Consider the following 14040-nt stretch of genomic DNA (forward strand, 5'->3'; position numbering starts at 1 on the left):
TCTGTTAACTGTTTGTGAAGAGCAGCCAAGGGTGATTCAGTCTCCTGTTGGTGGTTTTTTATTGTTGGCCCATTGGTGGAGAAGGAGGTAGTGGCTCTCACTCAGTAAGTGAAGTTGCAGGAAGTGTGGGTGTAGTTGTGTCTTATGGGGAATGTTGCTGTCTCCCACTCAGTGAGACAAAAATTACAATTGAAAAACCATCAAAAAACTAAAAGCATGTGGACAAAAAATACACCATGTAATCACACAGGAACAGTAACCAAAAAAAGGGGGGGGGGAGAGAAGAAGAAAAAACATGAAAACCTGCAAAATCTGGGGATAGGGCACTAAGAGGAAAAAGGTAGAGAAGGAAAATAATGAAGAAAAAAATGGGAAAAAATGCAAAAAGAAAAATAAGGAACGGGGTTACCCATGAGAAAAAAGGGGAAAAAAGGAAAAAAAATAAATTAAGTTTAAAAAAAAAAAATTCAACCAGGAACTGGGAAAAGAAAAAAAGCTGAAAACTAGGACCTGGGAGGGAAAGAATAAGATTAATAGTAAAAAGGACAAAAGTATTAATAATAATATTGTTTTCAAACAGACAAATACAAGCAAACTAATCACCAAAAATAAGAAAGTGAAAAAGAAAAAAAAAGAAGAAGAAAAAAATCGGTGGAGGACAGGACAGGGCACCCAGGCTCTGTCTGAGCACACAGACTGTAATGGAGTTCCTGTGGGCCCAGAAGGTGGGTGGGAGTGGGGGATGGCTGCACCTCCATTCACCAAGCAGGTGTGGGGTATAAGAGTAACAAGAGGAATGTCGCACCTTTTCAGTCTTGCAGGTATGGAGTGTCCTTGGGGTTGCTGGAAAGCTGAACCTCTTCTTAAGCCCCTGGAATCTTGGAGAGCACTGTCTCTTTAAATATCCAAAATAGTCAAGCCGCTTGTAACATTCAAAATGGCGGTGCCCTCCAAACTGGCAAAAGTCCACAGCTCAGCCTTCTTTTCTCTTTACCTTCTCTGTTTATTCCCCAGCCACCAGAGCAGTCCCTGTGCAGCCCTGGCTAGCAGCGCTGATTTTTAGGTTAATTCTTAGGTCCTACCACCACTCGGGAATCTCCAATCTGTCTGTGCTATCAGGATCACTCAGCATCGTTGCTGGACCGCAGCTCCGTCTGTCTCCTTTTTTGGTATTTTCATGCAAATTCTTCTGCTAGTTGGGGTTTAGTCCACTTCTATATCCTTCCCTTCAAGGCTCAGGGGTCCAGGATTATCTTCTGTGTCTGTGTTAATTGGTTTCCCTTTTCTTTGTTGAAGAGGATCTGTGCAGTCTTTCTGCCTAGTCCGCCATCTTACTGGAACTCTCCTCAATAAATTTTTGAACATCGAAATACTACAAAGCAACTTCTTGAATCACAATGTGATAAAATCAGAAATCAATAATAGAAAGACCAAGGAAATAAAATCAAATTCATGGAAACTGAATAATACACTAGTCAAGAACTACTGGGTGACAGAAGAAATAAAGTGTGAAACAAAGAAATTCCTAGAAACAAATGAAAATGAAAACACAACTTACCAAAATCTTTGGAACACAGCAAAAGCAATACTCAGAGAATTTATAGCAATAAATGCACACATCAAAAATAAGAATCAAAATCAACATCTTAACAACTCCAACAATTAGAAAAAGACTAACAAAAGAAACTTATAGTTTCCAGAGGAAAGGAGATAATAACGATTGGGGCGGAAATAAATTAAGCAGAAAACAAACAAACAAACAAAATAATAGAGGAAAGCAACAAGAGTAGAGGCTGGTTCTTCGAAAAAAGATTAACAAAATCAACAAACAATGGGCAAATTTAACAAAAGAAAAGAAAGAGGAAATGCAAATAGCAAAAATAATAAATTGGGTGACATCACAACAGAACCAACTGAAATAAAAAAGATAATAAGATATTATGAAGAATTTCTACTCCAATAAATTGGAAAATGTAAAAGAGATGGACCAATTTCTAGAAACACAGACTTACCTAAATTTATGCAACACTAAAGAATAATGTAGAACCTGTAGAACATCTCAAAACATGAATGAACCTGGAGAACATCAGGTTGAGTGAAATAAGTCAATCCCAGAAGGGCAAATATTATATGAGGACATTATTGTAAAAATACACGAGAATAGGAAAGGTTTATATATGGAAGGAAACTGTTGGTTACTAGGCAGGGAAGGGAAGAGTTGGGATAATTCCTAGATAGGTTAAAATGTAAATATATACACACGCGCACACACACACACACATCAGAGCTCTGGTGGCATAGTGCCTAAGGTATTTGACTGCTAACCAGAAGGTTGGCAGTTCAAACCCACCAGGCACTCCTCAGAAGAAAGACTGGGCAATCTACTTCCATAGAGATACCACCTCGGAAACCCAAGGAGGGGTCACTATGAGTTGGATCTGACTCGATGGATAGGAGGGAGGGGAAAAGGGAAAGCTTTTGTTTACAGGGCACTGAGTTTATGCTAATGGTGGTGGAATATTTTGGAAAAGGATAGCAATATTGATGGCATTATTGACATGAAAAATGTCACCAATATCCATGAGCTATAAATGTGGAAGTTGCGATGTTGGTGAATGTCTTGGTACCTATGTTTTCATCACAATGAAAGTGAAAAAAGAAAAAAGACTTACCTAAACAAACACAGTCTAAGATAGAATACTTGAACAGACCCATCACAAAAGAAGAAATTGAGCAGGTCATTAAAAACCCCTCCCCACACACACACACACAAAGTCCTGGCCCAAATGGCTTCACTAGAGAACTCTATTGAACGTTCAGAGAAGAGCTGACACCTATACTACTCAAAGTATTCCACAACATAGAAAATTATGGAATACTCCCAAATTCATTCTATGAAGCAAGCACAACTACTCCAATAATTTCTTTCAGAAGGATCAACACAAGGCTAGTCCCTATGAGGCAGAGATTAAAGAAGTCACAAATGTCCAACTTTTCCAAACTATTGCACCACTCTGTCATCTCTAACATCAACTCCTCCTCCTCCTCCTCCCCTCAGTACTCTCCCTCCTATCTTAGGGTTCTGTATTTCACTGTAATGTCTCACAGAACTCACAAACTGCCAAGGAAATGGTTCACGTGGTGTTGGAGGCTGGGAGGATGGCAAGTCCCAAGTCCATGGGTAGGTCTGGAGGTATCTCCTCACTTGTGTGGTTACAAGGGCTGGTGAGCCCAAATCAGCAGGTCAGATGACCGGAGGCTGCTTCAAGTACAGGGGTGAGATGATAACAAACCAAATGCAGGACTGGAGCAAAAGAGCAAACTTTCCCAGAACATTCTCATATATACCCTCAGGGAAACCAATGATGGTGACTTGAGTAACACCCTTTAACAAGGCGGGACTCAAGACACATTCCACCCTAAACAGATATAGAGGCTAGGATTTATAATACATTACAAAAAAGGAAAACTATGGTTCCAAACCAAACCAAACTCACTACTATTAAGTTGATTCCAACTCACAGTGACCCCTCTTGGGTTTCTGAGGCATTATCTCTATGGAAGTAGATTGCTCAGTCTTCCCATATTAAGCAATTCAGTGCACTGCAATAACCCTGATACTAAAACCAAGTAAAGACACCACTAAAAAAGAAAACTCATGTGCCGTCGCATCATCTTGACTCATAGTGACTTACGTACAAGTAAGTTGAAACACTGCCTGGCCCTGTGCCAGCCTCACAATCCTTACTATACCTAAGCCCATTGCTGCAGCCACTGTGTCAATCCATCTTGTTGAGGGCATTCCCCTCTTTCATTGACCCTCCACTTTACCAAGCATGACATCCTTTTCCAGAGAATGGTCCCTTCTGACAACAAGACCAAAGTATGTGAGACGAAGTCTGGCCATTCCCACTTCCAAGAAACATTATGGCTTTATTTCTTCCAGGACAGATTTGTTAGTTCTTTTAACTGTCCACAGTACTTTCAGCATTCTTCTCCAACACCATAACTCAAAAACATCAACTCTTCTTTGGTCCTCATTTTTCACTGTTCAGCTCTCACATACATATGAGGTGACTGAAAATACGATGGCTTGGGTTAGGCGCATCTTAGTCTTCAAGGAGATATCTTTACTCTTCAGCACTTGAAAGAGATTTTTTGCAAAAGATTTGCCCAATGCAATACGTCTTTTGATGTCTTGACTGCTGCTTCCATTAGTGTTGATTGTAGAACCAAGTAATATGAAGTCTCTGACAACTTCAATCTTTTCTCTGTCTATTGTGATGCTGCTTATTGGTCTGTTGTTGTTGTTGTTATGTGCAGTCGAGTCAAACCTGACTCATAGCGACCCCTCCTTGGGTTTCCGAGGCAGTATCACTACGGAAGTAGGATTGCCCAACCTTCCTTCCGAGGAGTGGCTGGTGGGTTTGAACCACCAGCTGTCTGGTTAGCAGGCAAGTGTCTTAGCCATTATGCTACCAGAGCTCCTTGCTTATTGGTCTAGTGGTGAGGATTTTTGTTTTCTTTACATTAGGTGCAATCCATACTGCAGATGGTAGTCTTTAATCTTCATCAGTAGGTCCTCCAAGTCATCCTCACTCTCAGCAAGCAAAGTTGGGTTGTCTGTGTATCTCAGGTTGTTAATGAGCCTTCCTCCAATCCTGAAGCCATGTTTTTCTTCATATACTCCAACTTCTCCAACTTGAAACACTCTTTGTGACAATGAGATTATTTGCTCAGCATACAGATTGAGTAAGTATGGTGAAAGGACAAACCCTGATCCATTCCCTTACTGATCTTAAACCATGCAGTATTCCCTTGTTCTGTTCAAACGTCAGCCTATTGCTCTATGTACAGGCTCCTCATGAGTCCAATTAAGTGTTCTGAAATTCCCATTCTTATCAATGTTATCCACAATTTGTTATGATCCACACAATTGAATTCTTTTGCATAGTCAGTAAAATACAAGTTAACATCTTTCTGGTATTCTTTGATTTCAGCCAAGATCCATCTGACATTAGCTATGGTATCCCTCACTCCACATCCCCTTCTGAAATCCAGCTTGCATTTCTGGAAGTTCTCTGTCAATATCCTGCTGCAACCGTTTTTGAATTATCTTCAGTAAGATCTTACTTGCATGTGATATCAATGATATTGTTCAATAATTTCCACATTCTGCGGGATAACCTTTCTTTGAAATGGGTGGGTACAAGTACAGATCTCTTCCAGTCAGTTGGCCAGGTAGCTGTCTTCCAAATTTCTTGGCATAGATGAGAAAGTGCCTCCAGTCCAGCATCCATTTGTTGAAACATTTCAATGAATATTCTGTTAATTCCTGGAGCCTTGTTTTTCACCAATTTTTTCAGTGCAGCTTCAACTTCTTCCTTCAGTACCATTGGTTCTTGATCATATGCCACCTCCTGAAATGAATGATCATCTACCAATTCTTTTGGTATAGTGACTCTCTGTATTCCATCCATCTTCTTTTGATATTTCCTGCTTCATTCAACATATTGCCCATGAAATCTTTCAATATTGCAATTTGAGGCTTAAATTTTTTCCTGAGTTCTTTTGGCTTTAGAAATGCTGAGTGTGTTCTTCCCTTTTGGTTTTCTAACTACAGGTCTTTGCACATTTCATTATAATAATTGACTTTGTCTTCTGGAGCTGCTCTTTAAAATCTTTTGTTCAGCTCTTTTATCTTGTGGGTTCTTCCATTTGATTTAGCTACTCTCTGCTCAAGGGCAAATTTCAGAGTCTCGTCTGATATTTATTTTGTTTTTTTCTTCCTTTCCTGTCTTTTTAATGACCTTTTGCTTTCTTCATGGATGATGTTCCTGATGCCATCCCACAATTTCTTTGGTTTTGGTTGTTGGTGTTCAATGCATCACATCTATTCTTTAGATAGTCTATAAATTCAGGAGAGATATAATCAAGGTCATATCTTGGCTCTTGTGGACTTGTTTTAATTGTCTTCAGCTTCAACTTTAACTTGCATTATGAGCAGTTGATGGCCTGTTTCACAGTCAGCTCCTGGCCTTATTTTGGCTGAAGATGTTGAGCTTCTCCATTGCCTCTTGCCACAGATGTAGTCAATCTGATTCCTGCGTACTTTGTCTGGCAAAGTCCATTGTCTAGACGTCATTTGTGTTGTTGAAAAAAGGTATTTGCTAGGAAAGTCATTGGTCTTACAAAATTCTATCATGCAGCCTCCAGCATCATTTCTATCACCAAGGCCATATTTTCCAACTACCAGTGATTCTTTTTTGTTTCCAACTTTTGCATTCCAATCCCCAGTGATAATTAACACATCTTGATTGCATGTTTGGTCAATTTCAGACTGCAGAATTTGATAAAAATCTTCAATTTCCTCATCTTTGTCTTTGGTGGCTGATATGTAAATTTAAATAATAGTAATGTTAAATGGTCTTCCTTGAAGGTGTATGGCTATTATCCTATCACTGACAGCATTGTACTTCAGGATAGATCTTGAAACACTCTTTGTGACAATGAACGCCACTCCATTATTCTTCAATTTGTCATTCCTGGCATAGTAGATCATATGATTGTCTGATTCAAAATGGCCAAAGCAGTCCATTTCAGCTCACTAATGCCTAGGATATTAATCTTTATGCGTTTCATTTCATTTTTGACAACTTCCAATTTTCCTAGATTCATACTTCATACATTCCGTGTTCCAATTATTAATGGATGTTTGCAGCTGTTTCTTCTCATCTTAAGACATGCCACATCAGCAAACGGGAGTCCTGAAAGCTTTACTCTATCCACATCATTAAGGTAGGTTCTACTTTGAGGATGACTTGAGGCACTTACTGATGAAGAATAAAGAATACAGTCTGCAGTATGGATTATTTCTCAATATAAAGTAAACAAAAATCCTCACAACTGAACCAATAAGCAGCATCATGATAAATGGAGAAAATATTGAGGTTGTCAAAGAATTCACATTGCTTGGTTCTACAATCGATGCCAATGGAAGCAGCAGTCAAGACATTAGACGACGTGTAGCCCTGGGCAGGTCAGCCATGAAGGAACTGTATCAAGTGCTGAGGAGCAAGGATGTCTCCTTGAGGACTAAGGTGCACCTGACACAAGCCATGATATTTTCAATCATCTCATATGCATGTGAGAGCTGGACAATGAATAAGGAAGACCAAAGAAGAGTTGATGCTTTTGAGTTGTGGCACTGGCAAAGAATGCTGAAAATACCATGGACTGCTAAAAGAACTAAGAGATCTGTCCTGAAGGAAGTGCAGCCACAATGCTCCTTGGAAGCGAGAATGGCCAGACTTCATCTCATCTACTTTGGTCATGTTGTCAGAAGAGACCATTCCCTGGAGAAGGATGTCATGCTTGGTAAGGTGGAGGGTCGATGAAAGAGAGAAAGGCCTTCAACGAGATGGACTGACATGGTGGCTGCGACAATGGGTTCAAGTATAGCAAGGATCATAAAGCTGGCACAGGATCAGGCAGTGTTTTGTTCTGCTGTGCATGGGGTCACTATGAGTTGGAAACAACTCGACAACACCTAACAACAACTACTACTACTCCTTTGAGGAGGCAGCTCTTCTCCAGTCATATTTTGAGTGTCTTCCAACCTGAAGGACTCATCTTCCTGCACTATATTGCACAATGTTTCAGGGCTATTCATAAACTTTTCCAGTAATATATCAGACAGTGTTTCACTGCTATTAATAAGGTATTCATTGGCCAATTCTTTGAGAAGTGGATGGTCTCTTCCTTCTTTCCAGTCTGTCTCAGTCTGGAGGCGCTGCTGAAACCTGTCCACCATGGGTAACCCTGCTGGTATTTGAAATCCAGTGGCATAGATTCCACCCTCACAGCAACACTCAAGCCACCATAGTAGGACAAACCAACAGTGAAGTTTGTCTTCCCTAGCTGTTCTAAACTGCTCTGCTCATTTCCTGGTCTCCCCCACCCTGCTCACTTAACCAGCCTGCCCCTGGGGCAAACATCCACCTTCTGCTGGTCCTGGGGCTGGCTTACTGTGGCCTACCCTAAGGAGTGGCTCCATACATGCAAACACCCACTACAGCTGGTCCTGGGGTGGCTTACTGCAGTCTGCCCCAGGGGCGGTTCCATTCATGCAAAAAAAAAAAAGGAAAACTACAGATCAATATCCCTCTAGAATATAGACACAAAAATCTTCAACAAAATCCTAGCCAACAGAATGCAAAATCATATATATATAAAAAATAATACACCATGAGCAAGTTGGATTCATACCAGGTATGCAAGGATGGTTCAATATCAGAAAAACAATCCATGTAATCCATCACAAAAATAAAACAAAGGAAAAGAACATGATCATATCAATTGATGCAGAAAAGGCATTTGATAAAATCCAACACCCATTCTTGTTCAAAATTCTCAGCAAAATAGGAATAGAAGGGAAATTTCTCAACATAATAAAGGGCAAATATGCAAAACCAATAGCCAAAATTATTCTCAATGGAGAAAGACTCAAAGCATTCCCTTTGTGAATAGGAACCAGACAAGGATGCCCTCTAACACCACTTTTATTTAACATTGTATTGGAAATACTAGCTAGGGCAATAAGGCAAGAAAGAGAAATAAAAGGCATCCACATTGGCAAAGATGGAGCTATCTCTATTTGTAGATGACATGATCCTATCCATAGAAAACCCAAGAGACTCAGAAAAGAAATTATGGAACTAATAGAAAGATTCAGCAAAGTGGCAGGATACAAGATCAACATACAAAAAATCATTTGGATTCCTCTACATCAATAAAGAGATCTCTGAAAAGGAAATCAGGAAATCAGTACTATTTACAATAGCTACCAAGAAAATAAAATACTGAGGAATATATCTTAGCATGGATACAAAAGACCTAGAGCTCTGGTGGTGTAGTGCCTAAGGCATCTGACTGCTAAGCAGAAGGCTGGTGGTTCAAACACACCAGCCACTCCTTAGAAGGAAGATTGGGCATTCTATTTCTGTAGAGATACAAACTTGGAAACCCATGGATGGGTCACTATCAGTCAGGACTGACTCGACAGCAGTGAGTTTTGTAGAAAACTACAAAACATTACTACAAGAAAACTAAAGAGACCTACATAAATCAAAGAACATGTTATGTTCATGAATAGGAAGACTGAATATTATTAAAATGTCAATACTACCTAAAGTGCTAAAGGGGCAAGGAGGCCACATCTCCTGACCTCCTCCAACAGCACAAGAGGAAGTCAGAATCACCATCAGTAGCCCAAGGCCTATTCCTGTGAGGCCAGACATGCTGCCTCCCTCCAGCCCTTTCACCAACCCTGACACCAACCATTCCTCCCGCAGCACTCACCACCTTTCTGCTGGGTTCAATAATTCACTGCACTGGCCACACAAGAATCCTTCTCTCACATCTTCAGTCCTCAGGGACTATTTCAATGCTGGTAGGCTCACAACTCCTTGCACTTCAGACCAGCCAGCCCTTCCTTTCATCCCCAGCCTCTGAGGCTAGGTACCAAACTCAGCCCATTTCTTCTTTGCTGCACTTCCCCCATTTCCACTCAAGTGGACCCAGGTGTTCACAAGCGAGTAGCATACAAACCAACTGCTCGCTGGCTTCCTTTAACTTTCAGTCCTGGAAGGGGTTCCTCTCATGGACCATGTCTTTCCTGCCTTGATGCACCCAAAGCCTATCTGCTTGCTTGAAATTCAAAAAGCCAGTCATTTTTTTCTCTTCAGGTCCTCTCTTCAAATGCGAATTTTCTGTTTCCTCAGTAGTACTGTGTGGGGCTCAGGTTTTCTACCTAAGCTCCTAGTACTCTACACACATGGCTTAAAACAAAAGCCTGTGTTTCTTCTGGGCAAATTCTATTTCCCCTTTTAACATATCCAATCAAGAATTGGCTGAAGGTGGACTTACATGCTCTCTGTTATCCACACCCCATAATCGTTTCTAATGTTCAAGCAGGTAAGAGAACATTCAGTAGCCTTAGTACATTCAGATAAACACATAATCCAAAACAGATAATCCTTTTAAAGACATTCCAGGTTCATCTCTTCACCTCGATTACCATACCATTCTATGCATATGGCCTTGGGCTTTTGGCTGGGTGTAACCAAAAGCCCTAGCCTCTGGATCAATTATCTCCTTTGAGAGGTAACACCAAACAAAGTAACCATCTAAGAACCCAAAGTTTCACTTCCCAGGCCCCTTCCTTCTTTCTTTTATAAAGTCTCATATTTTTATGAGTCTAGAGCCACTACAACAAATCCCACCACTTCTGATGCCAACTGCTAAAGGGGCAAGGAAGCCACATCTCCTGTCCTCCTCTAACTACACAAGAGGAAGACAGAATCACCATCAGTAGCCCAAGGCCTATTCCTGCGAGGCCAGACATGCTGTCTCCCTCCAGCCCTTTCATCAACCCTGATACCAACCGTTCCTCCAGTAGCACTTACTACCTTTCTGCTGGGTTTGATAATTCACTGCACTGGCCACACAGAACTCATAGATTATGGGGTTTATTAGGAAAGCACCAGGTTACAATTCAAGTTTGGAAAAATGCTCAGTCTCTCTCAGCCTGCCATCTCTCAGTCACAGTTTCTCACAGTCTCTCTCCCAGCAGTGTGTGTCTCTCTCAGTAATGTGTGTCTCTTTCCCAGCAGCGTGTGTCTCTCAGGAGCGTGTATCTCTCAGGACCGCGTTTCTCTCAGCAGAATGTTTTCAGCAGTGGTTAGAGAGACTTCTCCTTCTAGAAGGCTTCCTTTTGAGCCTGGCAGAGTGGCCAAACTAACCAATCATAACATCAGAATTCTAAGCACCTGAGAGAAAGTGAACTTTCCAAAACATTGCTTTGTGCCATGCCCAACAGAAATACTCCAGGTGGATAACATCTACAATAAGGAGCTCCTCAGATGCTCATTCCACTACTGAGTTTACAAGACTTATAGCTAGAAAAGCCATACCAGGTAATTTACTACACCACATAAGGCAATATAAACATTCAATACAATTCTGAATAAGATTCCATCAGGATTCTTTAAGGACATGGAAAAAGCAATCACTAACTTTATATGGAAAGGAAAAAGACCTCAGATAAACAAAGCACTACTGAAGAAGAAAAACAAAGTAAGAGGTCTCACACTCCCCAATCTCAAAACCTAGCATACAGCCACAGTCATCAAAGCAGTATGTATTAGTACAAAAATAGACAAACAGCCCAATGGAACAGAACTGAGAATTCAGAAATAGACCTATCCTTCTATGGACAGCTGATCTTTGTCAAAGGGAAGAAACCCATTAAATGGGGAACAGATAGCCTCTTTAACAAATGTTGCTGGCAAAATTGGATATCCATTTGCATAAAAATGTAACAATATCCACCTCACACCAGACACAAAAATGAACTACAGATGGATCAAAGACCTGAATGTAAAAGCCAAAATCACAAAGTTCATTAAAGAAAAAATAGGGGCAGATCTACAGGCCATAATTTATGGCATAAATAAACTATCAAGCATAACCTAAAAGGTGCAAGTGGCAAAAAAGAAACTAGATGACTAAGAACTTTTAAAAATCAAATTCTTATGTGTATCAGAAGACTTCTAAAAAGAGTGAAAAGAGAACCTACAGACTGGGAAAAAATATTTAGCTATGACATATCCAACAAGGGACTTATCTCTAAAATTTATAGAACACTTCAATGTCTCAACATCAAAAAGACAAACAATCCAATTCAAAAATGGGCAAAAGACATGAATAGACACTTCACTAAAGAAGATATACAGGTGGCCAACAAACACATGAGGAAATGGTCATGATCATTAGCCATTAGAGAGATGCAAATCAAAACAATGAGATATCATCTACCCCTGCAATAATAGCAAAGTTCAACAAGGCAGAAAATAACAAATGCTGGTGACGGTTTGGAGAGATTGGAACCCTCATACATTGCTGGTGGGATTGTAAAATGGTATGGCCACTGTGGAAAATGGTATGGTGTTTCCTTAAAAAGTTGAAAATAGAAATACCATTTGATCCAGCAATTCACTATTAGGAATATATCCTAAAGAGGTAAGATCCAGGACATAAATAGACATATGCACAGCCATGGTCATCGCAGCACTATTCACTATAGCAAAGATACAGAAACAAACTAAGTGCCTATCAACAGATGAATGGATAAGCAAACTATGGTACATTCACAATGGAATACTATGCGACATTAAAGAATAATGAAGAATCCGTGAATCACTTCATAATGTAGATGAACTTGGAGGACATTATGGCTGAGTTAAATAAGTCAATCACAGAAGGACAAATATTATATGAGTCCATTATTATAAAAAGTTGAGGAAAGGTTTACTCAGGGAAGGAAATTTACTTTGTTGGTTACCAGGGATGGGAGGGAAAATTTCTGACTAGTTAAGTGTCATGTGTTGATCTGGCTGAAGGGGAAGGCAATATAACAAAAGTGTGTGACCAGCAAAATAACAATAGGGAAAAGGACACAGAGAGGTGCACAGAAGGTATAGACAACAGAGTCAAATACTGTTACATACAAAATTCTGCATTATCCGTAATAACAAACACTAGTCTATGGGTGGACACACAGCCAGTTGAGAAGATCAAGTGTGGATAAGCAAATGTGAATATACTCATGACCATAGATAGATTTGGCTGATGATAATCCTACATGTGTATTTGTGCTACAAAAACGTCCATATATATTATAGAACCAACAGGGGACAAGGTTGGAGTAGCTTCTCAAAGAAAACTAAGCACTTTAAAAGAGTGAGTCTTGGGGGGCATCAAGCTCAATTGGTACAATACAGTACATAAAAATATTGTTCTACTTCCTACTTTGATGAGTAGCAACCAGGGTCTTAAAAGCTTTCAAATGGCCATCTAAGATGCAACTAGTGGTCTCTCCTCATCTGGAGCAAAGAAGAATGGGGAAAAAAATCAAAGTCATAGGGAAATAACTAGTCCAAGGGACTAATGGACCACAGGATCCTCGCCTTCACACCCCTGAGACCACAAGAACTGGATGATGCCCAGCTACCAATACCAACCATTTGGAAAGGGATCAAAATTGGAAATCCTGGATAGAGTGGGAGGGAAAATGTGGAACAAAATTCAAAAATGCAAAAATGACTGGAATTATTGATCAGAGAGACTGGTAAAACCTTGGAGACTATGGCCCAGAGTTATCCTTCAAGCCTAGAACTGAACTCACTTCCGTGGATTAGCTCTCAAACAGTAGAAAGGTCTATGAGCAGAACATGTACCCCAGGGAGATGCACCCCTTAGATCAATCAACCGTGAAAGATCAGAAGAGCAGCATTTTCATGGGGGAAATGCTGGACAGACATGAATACACAGACACAAATGACACAGGGAAGGGGTAGTCACAGGCAGGAAATGGGAGGAGAGCTGTTTATTGTTGGGACTGTAATTGGTGAAACCAAACGTTCATGGCAGTAAAACGAATCTGCTTTGTAAATTTGTACCCAAATCGCACATTTATAAATAAATAAATAAACACACACACACACACACACACACACACATTAACCTAATTTCTAAATAAAATTATAGGGAAAATGTATGCTTTTCCAGTTACTGTCAGATTTTCCTGGAGCTGTCCTGTCTCAAATATTTGATTCCCTTGCTTTGACAGTCTTGAGGGCTCAACCTCACCCAGCTTATTTGAGGACAAGCAGAGAACATCCTTTCCTGCTGCCAGATATGCCCCACTCTTCCTTCAGGTCCAAAGGAAGCTTCTGGTTTTCCATGAGGCCTTCTAGTCCTTCAAGCCCTCCCCTCTGAGTTGCTTCCTAGTACTTCCTACTTGTGTCACTTACTGTGATAGTTGAAGATGTGTCAACTTGGCTGGACTCCAGTTGTGAGTGGTGGTTCCCATGATGGATCACATGACTGCGTCCTAAGTGGCCGGTCAGTCTAGGGGGAGTTTCCCCAGGGGTGTGGCCTACCTGTAATACTATCCCAGGGACAAACTGGAAGAACGGC

The sequence above is a fragment of the Orycteropus afer genome, unplaced genomic scaffold, assembly GCF_000298275.1.
Source record: "Orycteropus afer afer isolate SDZICR_OR568_19922 unplaced genomic scaffold, OryAfe1.0 scaffold00019, whole genome shotgun sequence".
Classification (NCBI taxonomy): domain Eukaryota; kingdom Metazoa; phylum Chordata; class Mammalia; order Tubulidentata; family Orycteropodidae; genus Orycteropus; species Orycteropus afer.